Consider the following 13958-nt stretch of genomic DNA (forward strand, 5'->3'; position numbering starts at 1 on the left):
ATAGTATTAACGTCTAGACAAGGGTTGAACCAGGGTTTGAGTAAAAATGGAGAGCCTACCATCTATGTACTTGGAAAGTGTAATTCAATAAACCCCATAGGGCATGGTCTTTTCCCATAACAGTATCAGCACAAGATGTTAAAGGTGGGATCACACCATTGTGCTGTAACAGACGTAACGCGCTCAGTCCGGTAGCGATTTTGTATTTCGTATACGGTGCAGAAGCGGCCCTGCCTGCACGGCACAAGACATAAATCAAAGACGGTGATAGGCAGCACACCGGGTATCACAATCTGAAACATGTCTAACCACCATTATTTCAGGAAAAATGGGTGGGTATATTACATCTGCGCACAAAAAGTTCTCGACCTGAAAAACAAACGCGGGAACCTCAACGGCACGATCCTTTTTAATCTAAAACAGTTAGTAGCTGCACAGACGTTGGTTCCCAGGGTTGAAAGCGAACCAGCCGATAGCACTAGACGCTTTAACTACTCCATCATATAAGAAAATAAAGGGCATAACCCGGTACGCTCTAGCAGACTACGTATCCTGGTTTGAAGTCACAGCACTGACCGTCCACTTGTGCCTGTTGGTCACCTCTATCCTCGAGAACATTTAGACTCCGGTAATGGTCTGGTGTACTTATTCAGGCATCGTAATTTCCAGTTCAAGTTTTATTTTACTGCGACCGTCATTTAACACAAAAAAGCAATACGTTGTGGATTGTTTGAAAAATCATACAAATGATGCGAAGTAGGATGTGGAATACACGATCTCTTTATGGAACGGGGTTAGAATGATCACTTTTTCTGTCCTGCAGTTTCTGATGCCTACAATTACATTTCGCCTCTCCATCTTCTTGCTGACTGATCAAGAAGAAATAATGATGTTCTTTTGATGATCGAGCCGAGAGGACGATCTCGACTCGCTGTGATGACCGACGTCCGATGCTTGAAGCAGGCGAGGGATGAGGACTGCCATTTTTGCTGGATATTAGGTTTATTTACACTATTTACATTACCCCAAGTATCTACATCAGGACAGAGTGACGGTTGCATTGTCACTCTGCCCGCAACAGCCTGTTCGGCCACGATCTACACTGAACTAGACCCCTCTCGACGGACCCCCGACAAAACCCAACACTCCGGTTTGATCCCTAAAACCACGCCTCCAAAGAGGGCGTTCAAGGAAGAGCGAAAACCCCTTTCAAATATAATAATATGAAGCATTGATTGGCCACAACAGCCAACAAATCCAACACCTGTCCCCACCTTTGGTCACGTGACACAACGCTCTCTCTCATGCACTCATAGTACGTTTCCCACGCACGTTGTTGCAACCGACCAGCAAGTACAAGACATCTGCAACCTAAAGTCACTGACCGCGCGGAGTGGACACACCATTACGTTGAGCGGGCAGCATCTGCTCAAAAGCCAAGCCGAAGTCTTAGAGCGGTCTTCGCGCGGCTAACCTTTTCCCGCGTCCTTGCCTTGCCGCCTCGTCTGCGTGCGCGCCGGGACAATGAGGGAGTCGTTGCTAATCCCCTTCCAGAATAAGGGACGCCGCTGCCCGCCGTCTCACCCACGGGAAGAGGCGCTCCAACCCCAGGCGACCAACTTCGAGGCGAACGACCCATCAACGAACAGCGCGGACGCCGGTCTTCGCCAATCCTCAAAAACTACACCGCGCACCTTTTCGACACCAAGAGACGGCGCCTTTTTGCTTCCCTTCAGCTCGTCAGCCACAGAGATACTCGGCCTAAGCACCCCCGTCGTTTGCCACACAAAAGGAGTGACACAAAGGATGCACTCGACGGCCCCCAACTTCGCGTCCCCATGGTTGCATGAAAAGTACGCAGCCTGGCAGCTACAAGCGGAGGTGACGCCGAAGCACAAGCCACCGGCGGCTTTAATTAATTAAATGAGGAGCTAGAACTTAACACCTACCGAAACTGTCGCAATCATTATGCATGGTACTGTCAATTTGGAGCACTGACACAGCTGAAATAATTCGCATCCCATAAAAAAGTTTACCCAAAATAGCGAGGAACAACCTTGAAAGTATACAGAATCTTCCCCATGCAAGAGGCACTCAATGCATACATGCCAAAATCTTACCGCCCTCACTTGAAAATTTTCCTCGCGTATTGCCTGGTTCCAGGAATTTGGTGCCACAGATTTCCCTCAATAATTCCCCTTCAGAAAATTGACTTGGCCCATACGCTTTCGAATGTAATTATGTTACTTTCGGGTGATAACCCGAGACTACTTTCCATAACTGTAACGTTAGAAGTATCCTCGCTCGATAATCACTGGCGCGCTAAACAACTCTTTGAAAGTTCGTCGTATACTCTACTGACAAATTTGATGTATTCGACAAGGCGTTGCTCGGAGAGTTTGACGCACTACTTCTCCCGCGGCGTAACAACTTTCTGGCTCCATAAGTATTGCGTATTATGCGGCATAGCCTCTGCACAGACGTAAGGGCAGCAGAGGTTGAGGCGCCTATCCAGTTCAGCCATAACAAGTTGAGGCGTCCTCGCTTGGATTTCAGTCAAAATTGAATTCATTATCGTCTGCACCACCGCTCTGCCATTGTAATCAAACTCTTTCTATCTACTGCGTCCGTAAAAATAATTTTTGGATTTCAGGGTGGAGTATAAATACTTAGTTGGCTGTTGAAATTTTACTGAAAAAAAAAAAACGTATTTTTGTAGTCATAGGAACACAGAATTTGTTTATAGAGAAAGAGAGAGAAAATAAATTTAATGGAAAGGACGAGGCATGCCAAGTCGTTGCGCTGGCTTGCTCCGCTAGATGATGACAAAGAAAATAAGAGAAATAACTAAAAACTTGAAAGAGGCCGCATGATGCGCAAAAAGTCTTGACTGTCTCTCTCTCTCACACACACAATGAAGTTTTTCTGAAAAGCTTGTCCAGTCGCGTGTTCTGAAAAAGCACCAACAGCTTTATTCAAACGTGCAGCCTGACTGACAACCGAACAAGGACACAAAACAGCCCTCAACTCAATTCCCGCATCAAGTGGCCTACCAAATACAATATCATCTTCGGCCGGTACAAGATGTACTTATACACAGGCATATGACAGGACGGATGTCTGCTTGTGTCACTTGTTGAACAGAGTTGAAGATGCTCCGTGTTGAGCGGTGCACGGTTGACGACGCGGTTGAAGACTGAAGACGCTGCACATGCATTGAAGACACTTCAGAAAATGCCCACGTGTCCTACGGTAACGGCTGTAAACTACTTAAAAGCGCTGAGGGGTAAGTTGTGTTGCGAAAACTGAATTCATTTCTTAAACAAAGCAATATAGTAGTCATACCGTACCAGATGATGCTCGCAGGACTGCGCATTCAAAAAATTGTATTGCGATAGCATGGGACTGGTTTTTTAATAAACGTGCGGAAGTGTGGAAGCAGGTGACCAGGTGTACATACGTTTCATTGGAAAACTGTTGGTTTTTTCCAAAGTTACTACACAGTGGGGTACGGTCTTGCAATGGTGTCGCTCCCGCCTATGTGCGAGTGTAACCGAAACGAAGTCGATGAGCGGGCAGACGGCATTGGCCATAGGAGAGGAATGATAACCGATACAGCCCCAAAGGTTCCACAAAAGAGTACATTGCGGAACTTCAGCATGCTTAACTGCGTTCTGCTTGCTACTGCCGTTGTCCTTTCAGTGAGGCACGGTAATTAGTTCTGGTAGAAGGGACCGCAGGGGTTGGTGAGTCAGTAGGTGTTGACGCCAGCACACGCCGGGACATGGGCGCTGGCCTCGGAGCTTCCCGAGGAACATCTGCTGATACCGGGGGAAATGTAACTGCAGCAACAGGTGCCGCCATGTCTGCTGCAGGTTTTGGGTTAAATAAGCAGCACTTTGGCTCCCGTTAATGTGTTTTGACATCGCGATCGGTGTCGTAACCGAGTGAACGATGACTGAAAGAAGGCGGCGGAGATTTGTGTGCCGAAATTGTGAGGGGAGGACAGTATGCTGACCCGCACATTACGCTCTTTGTGGCGACGTGAGGTGAATGTGTGAGGGCGCAGCAGTTAGAAATGCTTGGCTGTGCCGATGCGCTGCGAAATGATGCCATAGCAGTGCGCGCGGGCGTGTGCTCGATGAAGGTGTATGTTCACCTCCTGAGACACCGTTCGCGCTGCCGACGCAGAGGCTTGCCGTCGCAGCTGTTGAGAGAACCCACGATTGCGTGCTGCCTCAGCACACTGCAGCACCTAGGAGTGAGTGCTGAGCAATGACTGAAGCAACCGCTTGATGCGCTTGGTGTCCTCCTCATTGCGTGGCTCGTCCCAACCACGTGACATTTGCGTGGGAGGTTCAAACACGATTTACAACAACATGCTCGGCGACGCACTGCGAGGTAACCGCGTAGTAGCGCCCACCGACGTGCGGTAGCTGATCAAGCGATCACTTCGGGAGATGCAGCAGATGTGCGCCGTGACCGAGAAGACTGCACCTCGCGTTACGTACAAAGTTCTCGTTGGGGAATATAGTAATCGTCAGAGATTTTGTGGGGGTTCTCTACATTGTAGGGATGGTTGGGCAGAGAAGTCGCTCACCTGCTTGCTTTGCTCCCGTTCTTCAAACCTCTATCCTCATATAGCACGCTGCTCTTGTGCGGCTGCTGTCGCAGAACTCAAATCAGCCTTATGAACTGTTTTACATTTCTAAATCGCCTCCTCATCACGGCGACCAGTGCAGGTTCTGGAAATCGCATCATGTATCCTCCCCCAGTTAGCGTAACGCAAATCCTCGGCGTTACACGCTGCATGGCCGTGGTTGCGACCACACGGAGTGCAATGTGTTGGGAGTTCTGACACCTGTCGGAACCGCAGCGTTTTAGTTTGCTATTTTTACGGTCCGCTCCGCTCCGGGTAGCCCCGCGAAGCTACAGGGGACCAGTGAGCAATTTTTGCGTTTTAATCACCTGTTATGTACGTTGGAGAGGACCTTTCGGACTTGCAGCCCCATCTGATCAAGTTTGGATCAATATAACGGAATAGAAAATCATTTCGCCAATTAAAAAGTAAAACCAATACGACTACGTAATACCCAGCTACGTAATACCCAGCGAAGTTGCGATCCAGATCAATTCGAATATTTTCTAGCGCCAACGTTTCAATGCGGCGAGCTGTCCCGCTCGGCTTGTTTAGCTCGCGTCACTTTCCCAAAGGAATTTTTTGGAAGCGTATTATACAAGTTCTTCGCAATCGCACGCAATTACGAACCTGAAGCCGCGGCTATCGCAAAGGCAAGGTTTTCGTGAAGGCACGCATCTTAGAACAAGCGAATTCGACGCAATTGCCCGAGAGAGTTCACTGGATCCTTCAGGGTGCCCGCATTGACCAGCCGCTAGGGTGTGCTCTAGTAGAGACAGCAGCGATGCTCCGCTCAGGCTGCGCTTAGGCGGACCATGTTACTCGCTTCGCTAGCCCGCTTGCGGCTCAGAGGAGTGCGCATGAGTATTCGCACTCTCCGCTCCGCTTAGCTGTTAAACGGACCGTAGGAACGCAAAGCTAGAACCCTCTATTTGGAGCACTGTCTGGGCTTTTCGGCATATTCGTAGACGTGGAAGCATTTGTAGCAAATTTTATTTGCACGTTTTCGGTTGTCTTGCGCAGCCTGCTGATTGATCTGACTGGTGTCCTTCGAAGTAATGCACGGAGAATCTTGGGTTGGCTAATATCCTTAGCTACACCCCGAACTAAACAAGCACCACATTTGCTTGGGCGTGGTTCATATGCTTTCACCCAGATTTCCGTAGTGCTTGAGATTGGCAGCAACTGCTCGGTAGCATCAGCGTTTCGTGTATCGATGGCCAAGCGTTCAAGCCGATAGCTCCGTCGTACGTGGAGCACACCAACATTACCTATAGATTCAACTCGTCCTGGACGCCTTCTGGGTTGAATGAACCTTTTGTTGAACCTCTGGTTAAAAGTTTTGTACAGTCAAACCCGATTAGAACGAACCCGGATGAAACGAATTATGCTATATATCGAACCGAAGCAATTCCGTTACGAAAATTCATGCGAAGCATATTCCTTATAACGAAGTTGATATCGGATGTATCGAACTGGGTGCGCCAACAATTGCCACCGAAATGTATCGTCTCGGAGCGGCGATCGAGATGTTAATTTGCCACGATTGAGATGTTGAGCCTCGCATGGAGCGACGTGATGCCTGACACCGTCCGTAACTGTTTCCTACGCACGGAATTCACGACGGAGCACATCTGCAGCCAGGGAGTCTGGACCAAGACGGCATCATCGGCAAACTGCGCGAAGATCTCGCCAACGTTCGAAATGCTGTGCCTAACGGAGTGTACTTTGAAGATTTCCTGAGTGTCAGCGACGACTTTGCCATCACTGTGAGCCCCTCAGGAACAGACAGCGTCACTGATGTAATGGCAGCTGGTGCTGCTGAAAGCACTGAAGAGACTGAAAATGTCACAAGGGACGTCCTAAGTCTCTTCGGTGCTTTAATAAAGGTTAATGAAGCGCTTTCGCCAGTCGGTGTGCTCTGCCAATATTAGTTTGATATTGAAAGATACGGACTTCAACTGGCGCAAACGAGGCCTCCGCCTTAACAAAAGTAACAAAAGTCACCGCTCTTTTGTGAAATAGGCAGTTAAGGTGGAAAGTAGATCTAGTGAATGCAATGAATGGACTGTTTTGTGTAAGGTAATGACATAATTTCACATCAAAGGCAATGACATCCATACCGAACAAAAATAGGCAATAAATTCTTTTCTCGGCCTGTTTTCCTAGCCCCAGCGCAACAAAGCCAAACTTCCCGGTATCTAAACCTGTGACAGAGATGGTGGCACCGAAATAAAAGTAGCCTGAGTGACGAAAAAAATAGTAAGATTAGACGTACGAAGTGTAAAAAGTGTAAACAAATTTTTCCTTTGTACACAGTATGCACAGATGACTTGGTATGTGAATGGCTGGCTGGTCACTCAGCAAAGCCTGTGCGGTGCTTAGACGTCCCTTCTTCTGATAAACATCGCATGAACCATACGTAGCAATTCCAGCTCTTTTAGAAGTTAAAAAACAGGAAAACGATTTTGGTAGCAGAAAGCGATCATAAGACCGAAGCTCAAAAACCGATGTAAAAGCAGGTCCTAGACACGGTTCTGCTCCTTGGGATACTTTCTTTCCTGAGGCTTGCTGAGCTTCCCACAAATGTCAGATCAATTTCCTATATAGTTTTTTTTTTAACTTGTGGAATTCCAATTCATTTACGCAACTATTTACGCAAGGAAACAAAAAAGTAAAAGCAATGCCATAACACCCTCTTGGCAACCACTACGAAGCGCGAACCTCTAGCTTAAACAAAATACGGTTAAGACCATGGAAAAAGCAACGTATGTGATCTCTAAAAACTCGCCAGAGATTAGTGGTTTTACGCACTCATGTGTGGCTCGACGTTAGCAATCCGACTATGATCTGTTTCTTATTGAGCAGTTGGCTTCCTTAAAAATTCACCCATCGCTGGCAGTGTCGTGTGCAAAGAGATGCCTTGTAACACCAATCTACCATGCTTCGGGAAACTAGAAGCCGCTTCTTTAAAACCACCCATAGTGCCGTGCATAGCGCATACCAAGAGGACTGAAATCCTGTACAGGTTCGCGAGACACAGCGGCCAGGACCAGCCCAGCAAAGCGGTCTGGCAAGGCCCAATGTGTCGGTTGTGTAACAGGCCAAGCATGTGAGAAATCGACTAAATAATGACTCAATTACTCACCTAATTAGGTATACGTTTGTAATATTATTATTGTCTGATTTATCGACTGATCGATTTGTTATTTATTAATTTATTTACTTATTTATTTATATTGATTGATTGATTGATTGATTGATTGATTGGTTGATTGGTTGACTGATTGATTGATTGGTTGATTGGTTGACTGATTGAATGATTGAATGATTGATTGATTGAATGATTGATTGATTGATTGATTGATTGATTGATTGATTGATTGATTGATTGATTGATTGATTGATTGATTGATTGATTGATTGATTGATTGATTGATTGATTGATTGATTGTGAGGTTCTACGAGCCGACGCTAGACACGTAATGAGGTACGCCGTAGTGCAGAGCTCCCGGTTAAATTTTAACTCCCGGAGATCCTTAACGTGCCCCGAAATTTTGGACGGACGGGAGTTTTCTCTTCTCGCCTCTATCAGGAAAGCGGCTGCCGCAGCCGGCAATCGAACCCGCCTCGTTGGGCTCAGCAGCACAACGCCATGCCACTGACCACCACGGCAAGGTGACAAATTGGTTCCACCCGGCGGCATTCAACACACTTTTGAGGAATGAAGCTCCATTAGTGAGACAAACGTGCACATGTCCCGACACCAGTGCTGCCTTTTAGCTGACTGGAGCCTCCGTTTTTTCCAGCCGGCTCAGCACGTATCGTCGTGGAACGCATCAAAGGTTGTCTCTAATGGCGTGCTGTGGAATGCACGATTAGTTGAGGGGTAAGAAGGCCCTCAACGAGGACTTCGTGGCTGAAAACAATCAGTGCTATGCTGTCAGTATCGGCTTACTGAGCAGGGCATTATCCCATAGATGTCACAAAGGCTGGGTGAATAGATCGAAGAGGAAACGTACAAACAAGGCGAGGAGCTAAGGCTCGCCCAAAAAGGCCATGGAACGCGGTTTGCCAACGTCAGGCTCGGTTCGAAAGACGCGGTTCGAGTGCCGTCTACAAAAGCCGCTCCGCTGCAATGCACTTGAGAAAAGGACCTTCTGAGCACTTGACCTCAACTTTTAAGGCGAATCTGTGTGATTACGCAGAGTTTTCCTACGCGTTTTAGGAGTTCAGCATCAGCAGGTTCTCCTGAGAGGAGCCCCAGTTGCCACTCCTGCTGTCGTACAAACTGCCCCACTGGCTGCCTCAGGTTCACTCAGGTGCAAATGCACTTGATGGTTTGTACAAGGCCCTGTAATTCTAGATGGTTATCTCGAAGCACCGTGCGCAGGGGTAGCGCCCAGCATGTTCGGTGTACGATTTAGTGAATTCACGAAATAAAAGCGGAGGCAAACACTGCTGCCGAGGTGGCTCTCAAAACCCCCAATAATGCATACGCCGCTCTTCCCTCCACTCAGTGGAAAGAAGAGAGGGCAATGACTTTAGCAGTGCGTTTTTCTCGCCCGGTATCTGTGGTGAGTGCTAAGTTACCGTAGTATCAATACGGCGTTACGAGACATCCGAGTGTTTGATATTCTGCACTCAACTGTATGCGTGCCCCGTTTTTGAAGTCCAGTTTTTACAACACCCTTGTAACGGCACACAAATAAAATATACTTCAAAACGTGGTAGGCTTTCTTTTGAAACTTAAGCAAACTCCCGCCTTTCGAGGAAAAAAAATTAAGGCAATACAGTTTGTGATTTTTTTTCTGATGACAATATTCGCGCGGGCAGTGTTTAGGAGATCTTTGGTCACGTTTCGCTGCCGGTGCCTGGGGGTGAAGAGTTCTGTTGTCGCTTTCAGCCCTGAATTTTCATTTCTACGAAAAATATTTTTTTGTTTCTCTAACCATTCGGGCCATATTATCCAACAAAATAAAATTTAGTCTGGTATGGCGACGATTTACGTAATGAGAGACATGGCGTTTAGTTACGGAATCAGGTTTTAAAGGTTTATTTTTAAGCGAACTTTTTGTGTCATTGGAAGAGCGCAAAGATAAAAGGACGAGGCATAGACGGGGCACTGCGCTGTGCCCTGTCTACGACTCGTCCTCGTGTATTTGCCTTGTTCCAGCGATGTTGTATCAACACTACCAAGCTTAACCTTAGTCAATTTCATTTTTTATTTGTTTTATTACATTTCAGCAACCCCCTTCCCCCCCTGAAAACTAAAAGCAATGCTTCTAGGGGGAGTATTATGGGTTTAGGGGCATATCATCAATCTGATATCTCTGATTTTTACGCCCCTCTCGTGAAGCCTGTTTTTATTGGAGCGCATTCTTTCTTGGTAACACGCCATGAAGTTGATGTCTATTTCAGGATGTATTGAACTGCCTCACAAAACAACTCATTTGGAATTGCTCTGCAGGCGCTAAGGCAACATAGTATGGTGTCGCAAATTCATGACCCGATGGTCGATTTGATAATTCACTTCCTCATCCAGGGCGTTCGTCTGCTCCTTCACCAGCTTAATGCTGCCCGTCAACTTGGTTTTGCAGAGAGAAATCGATGATATTCCTCAATTAACTTAACTTCGCCCGTTTGGTCGACAATTTTGGCTGTATGATTCCATGTTATTAAGCACTACGCTCAGACAAAATGCCTCCCGACCTAACGTTGCGAGAATAAATTCACCTAAGCTCACCTTTGCACATCACTTCGTTTACTCCCTCTTTTTCTTGTCCCAAAATCTTGGTCCATGGTACACATCTTTCCAAGGTTTTTGGCAACAGAAAATGGGCGACATAACTGCCTGCATCGCTTCAGATGTCGTAGAAAGACGATATATTCTTTTTTCGCCCCTTCTACATGAGTCTTCGCATCTTTTCCTTGCGTTTAAGGGCATGTCTTTACTTCTACAGTTAGCGCTTTATGACCCCTGCCATGTTCGCTGCATGATCTGGAAACAGCATGATCTGCAGTTCTGTAAAAAAACTGCATGATCTGGAGGCGACGCGTAGCTGAAGCGACACGGTGGCGCCAGCTGGCACTGGCCCTGGGATACGCACGACTTTGCCACCGACGGCCACTTCACGGTGGCCACAGCATGCCCATGGCGGACGGATTTTCTTTCCTCCATGGCTCCATGTTTGACATTCCTAAAGTGGCTAATTTTTCATTTACCATCGCAGCCCAAGAAACTCAAGCGTCTTTAAAGAAACACTGCAAATTTTATTTAAGTATTGGTGTTGTGCCTCAGATACGTGCAGTGTTTTCTTTTAAGTGCGAATGCACTTCTTAAGCGAGCCTGAATCGTCCGCCGCCGTCGTCCGCATAGCAACAGCTGCGGGTGCGCGCGCTCCTCGTCTTCCTCCTCGTCTTCCCTAGCAACGGGGGGAGATGGGCGCGCGCTACTCTCCTCCTCCTCTCTCCGCTCAGTGACTGCGGGTGTTGGGCGCCTCCTCTCCACTTCGGGCGGGAGAGCTCTCGCTCGCGTTGCGGGCGCTCCGCATTCCGACGCGTGAGGGCGCTCGTGTAGCCCTCGCCGTAACGGCGGGCGCTACTCTCCTCCTCCTCTCTCCGCTCAGTGACTGCGGGTGTTGGGCGCTTCCTCTCCACTCCAAGATCACGATATCCCCCGTAATCGCGCAATCAACAACCGTGCATTCGCACTTACACACTCTCCCCCTTGGGGAAGTGCGAGGGATTTTTTTTTTTCAAAAATGTTCACAATTGTGAACACGGCCACCAGATCTAGATGCCTTGAAACGGCATGGAGATCTCTAGATTTGTGGCGATGTGTGGAATATGAACGTCGTTTTCGGACGATTCCTTACTAAAGTCATGGGAAATGACATTGTCCCGCTCAGGCCTCTCCAGTCCGCGAGAGCTGCTGGAAAGAGCCTAGTTATGGGCTTTGCCACTGGAGTCTTGTGGATAAGATTCCACCCTTAACTGTACTGCGTTGTGAATAAAGTTTACTACTACTACTATGGAGATTCTTAAAATTTGCCTGTGTGGATGAATCGAGTGACCGAGCGGTGACGGACAGACAGGCAGACAGACAGACAAGCCAAAATTTCTGAGTTCAAGTAGTCCAAAATTGCTATCGCCTTTAGAAAGGTGTAAAGATGAAAAAATGCAGTGAAGATTACTGCACTTCCTGATGGGTAATTTGGGCGCAGTGTGAGCTGCAATCTTGTCGGTCATGGCGGGTATCTTATCCGTCTCAAGATGTGATTGCGCGATCAGCGAAGGCAAGTCGGTGCGCGCTACTCTGCTGTTATCTCGCCGCTCCCCCCCGCCGCTGGCCAGCGTGTTGTTGCAATTCATGTTGAACCTCCCGCGCAAATGTCACGTGGTTCTGATTAGACATGCACAAGAAGAAGCGAGCATGTTGTAGCAAATCTTCTTTGAACCTCCCGCGCAAATGTCACCCGGTTTTGGTTAGGGGCGAACAGAATAGCGTCTGGATTAAGTTTGAGGGCCTTGGCCCCGACGCATGAAACAAGAGTCAGGGGAAGGCAGCTGGAGAGATGATGCTTTACCCGTACCTGCCGCCCTTCTGCTTACCATTCGCCAGGGCTCCTCCCGTTTTCTTTCGTCGATGTATAGCTACTTACCCGCAAACACACCTGGTCGTTGTTCTATAGCCACCATTGTGAAGTTCTCGGACGGAGTCAGTGGGTTAGTCACAAACGTGAAATTGGAGCGCTAATTTTGGAATTAGGCATTTTAATGTTTGCATATACAAGACACCATGCGCTTTCACAAATACTTTAATAATAATCCAGAGTGGGGAAAGAGCTTCAATTATTATGTTCAATGAGTCAGGGAATTGCAGTAAATATCAAACGCCTACTCCACACCCTTTCAAGAGCTTCCACAAAGGGTGTTCATTATGTCAACACCTTTTTTGCCGCATATGTGTAAAGCAAAAAATTTGGGTATTGGAACCTAAGGAAATGTCCCTAAAACACCTCCACCTTTGAGCTGTTTCCTTCTCTTTTACACAGGTGTACTGGAACATTTTCTACGAGCGGGTGATGTTTTGTGCCCCACGATGTTTACAACAGTATAAATTGGCCTCCCTAATTAGCAGCGGTTAACCCGTTTTGTTAACAGCGTTTAAGCTCGTGCTCGGTCCGGTGGCGGTAGCAAAAAATCACACCAAAAATGCAACCACCCGTAAGGGGTGAACCACCGTTGATAGGATAATATAACAGTTGAGCCGCCTTTGGCTCCTGATCGAGTGTGAGCACTAGAGTGCTGTGAATATGCGCACTTTTTGTTATATCTTTTTAAAGGTTGTGGCCCTCCCCGCACGGGGCACCTTGAGTAATCTTGATGAGGGTATTAGCGACACCGCGGATCCCGAGCCCCCATACATAAGTTGTAACCTACCGTGGCGATGTGTTTAAAGGTGGAGGGTTAGAAACCACAAACGGTGGCCGTCGGAGCCCAGGTCCAGCTTCGGCGGATAGGCTCGCTGTCTTTTTACCAGGCAGGGAACTCCGGGACCTCTCTGGGTATTAGGGTTACCCGAGCGAAGAAAGTGCCTGCGTCCCCTGCTTTTTCCTATGTCGTATGGATAAATACCCCCCTCCCCCCTTAAAACCTGATCGGTCCCTGAAAAGGGACTGCACCGAAGTTTGCCTCCCATCCCTACCAACCATCAACACTCCGAAACCTGACCACTATCCCCGTTTTTTTGCTGTTTGAATCAGTCGACAAATCGAAACCCGTCTCCTCCCAGTCTGCCAAATGGCTGCCCCCTAAAACGACGGAAAAGCGCCGTCGCGGTGCCTGTCACTTCTAAGCACGCGCACATGACCGGTTGCCGGTTTATGCGTGCGAAGCTTTGTAGTGAAGAATAGAGGAGGGGAGGTGTGCACGCGCTGCTATAGGAGTCATGCCTGTACTGATGGATCGCCTGCCTGTTGTGATGGTACGATATTTAACCACGGACATGAAACGGCCCAGTGGGACCTGTCCGGAGTCAGTGGTAGACCGAATTGGGTTTGTGTATTAGGCTATGTTCAGATTACCGACACAGAACCCGTATCGTGATCTGTGGATGTAAAAAAATGCCAGGTCACGCAGTTCGGTTGGCTGAGACGGGAAATAACGTCATTCTTTGAAGTCATTACGACTGTTGCGGCAACAGTCTGAACCCAGCCTTACACAAACAGTAAGATGCTAACGACGCGGGAGGGACACCGGCAGCTCCATGTTTAAGTGCCAGAACAAAGCTTGGATCAGTGAAGTGTTCATTCAG

This window comes from Haemaphysalis longicornis, unplaced genomic scaffold (assembly GCF_048455015.1).
Source record: "Haemaphysalis longicornis isolate Haplotype H1 unplaced genomic scaffold, Haemaphysalis longicornis Haplotype H1 scaffold_13, whole genome shotgun sequence".
NCBI lineage: Eukaryota > Metazoa > Arthropoda > Arachnida > Ixodida > Ixodidae > Haemaphysalis > Haemaphysalis longicornis.